Source organism: Elephantulus edwardii, unplaced genomic scaffold (assembly GCF_000299155.1).
Source record: "Elephantulus edwardii isolate Elephantulus edwardi_28Jun2011 unplaced genomic scaffold, EleEdw1.0 scaffold00078, whole genome shotgun sequence".
In the NCBI taxonomy this organism is placed as follows: domain Eukaryota; kingdom Metazoa; phylum Chordata; class Mammalia; order Macroscelidea; family Macroscelididae; genus Elephantulus; species Elephantulus edwardii.
In genome coordinates, this window is record NW_006399828.1 from 10,547,075 (window position 1) to 10,548,928 (window position 1,854).

General features: G+C 33.4%; 1 pseudogene; it reads left to right on the plus strand.

Moving 5' to 3' along the window:
* Positions 1 to 635, plus strand: part of LOC102843814 — a 1,070-nt pseudogene extending 435 nt beyond the window's left edge.
* Positions 636 to 1,854: the final 1,219 nt, after the last annotated feature.

A 1,854-nucleotide genomic window follows, 5' to 3' on the forward strand; every position in this document is an offset into this window, starting at 1 on the left:
AAAAAAAAAAAAAAAAAAAAGAGCCCAAGCAAAACATGTTGTTGAAAGCAAGGAGGCATTTAAGAATAGGGTAGAAGTTAAGGTGAAGATTCTAAAAATATTAAAACCATTGCTTGTTGAGGACTTAGGCACCAGGCAGAAACAGCTATTTCAGCACCTAGCTAAGAAGAGCATAGATGCCATTCTGGAAGAATATACAAATTGCAAGAAATCTCAAGGGAATGCCAACAACAAAGAACACGTGGTTAATGATGTTGTAGCAGGAATAAAATAATACTTCATTGATGTTGAACACTCAGCTGCTCTACATATTTGAAAGGTGTAAGTATGAAGAAATCCTCATGGCTCACCCTAACATGCCTGTATGCTAGGTGTATGGGGTACTAAACCTACTGAGATGGTTTGTGAGAATCGGAACAATGTTAGCCTATGAGCCTCTTGATGAGAAGAGCCTTGCAGTATTGTTTGGCTATTTTAAAGATTTCCTGAAATACCTTCTGAAGAATTCAGCAAATCTATATACTGCCAGTGATTATAAAGTGGCTTCAGCTAAGTACCGTTGCAAAACAATGGCCGCTGTTGTGTCAGGTTATCTGAAAACCATTTTGTTCTTAATCTTTTTCTTGTATAATTGATATTCTTTAAAATTGTTATTTATCACAGGGCTTATATTTTGAATTTATTTTCTCTTTAGTTCACAAAGAAAATAAAAGGAGTATAAGCTCATTTCCTCATTTCAAATTGATACCAATGTGCACAGTAATTAGACAATAAAGAAACAATCAGTAGAACATTTTATTCCCTAGTTGACAATATTGCTTTAGTGTTAGTGGTTCTAACCTTTAGACATTACACTATTTTGTACTATGTGCTAATGCTATGTGACAAAATGCCCTTATTTTTAGTGTCAATGGTTCAACTTAATGTTTATACCTGAAAATTCATACATTTATCCTTTTCTTTCCTTTGGTGTTTGGGGGTTTTTGTTTGTTTTAGTTTTGGTTTTGGTTTATATTTTTAGGGTGGTTTTTTTGTTTTGTTTTGTTTTTTAATGGTGCTTGAAATAAAACAATAGAATAAAGCACTAAAATCACAAATGTCCTTAGGCATTCTACTTTGCTTAAAATTGTTAAAGGATGGCGATCTGTTTCATAGTTTTTGTATTTGACTCTAATATACATTCTGCTTTGGTAGAAATGATAGAATGTGCAGGCTCAGTTATCTGAAAAGTTCTTATTTTAGAAATTATATTTCAGGTATTAAAATAATTGTTTCTAAACTCTCAAAAATAAAAAAAAAAGATGACAGTAGATCATATATCTCACTGGTCATCTTTCAAAAATTTGTGTATGAAAGTGGAAACACAAGTATAGGAAGCACCGGAGTGAACAATATATATAGGAGAGCAAACTGGTAGTCTACTATTCATTGGGTGCTGATTACTTAGAAAGTTAACATTTTAAAACTCTGAGAAGAACAAATAGTTAAGCACTCAACTACTCATATACATATTGGTGGTTCTTGGCACTTAAAACGCAAGAAGAAAATCCTCAAAAGAAAGGCCTGGTACTGTGCTTCAAAAAAATCATAGTCACTAAAAATTGTGTATGAAAGACAGTTCTATGTGGACACACATGGAGTTATGAGGAGTCAGCACATCTTAACCTATTTATTTTTATTTTGGTACTGGACAATTTAGTCAAACTATGTTACAAGCTTGACATATCTATTACTTAGCATCAAGTCAGAATTAACTCATAGCCAATCTTCCACCAGGTTTTTAGGGGTTAAAAATTGCATGGGAAGAGATTGTCCATCTTTCCCTGCTCTACTCTGAGGACTGCTTCCTGGCCC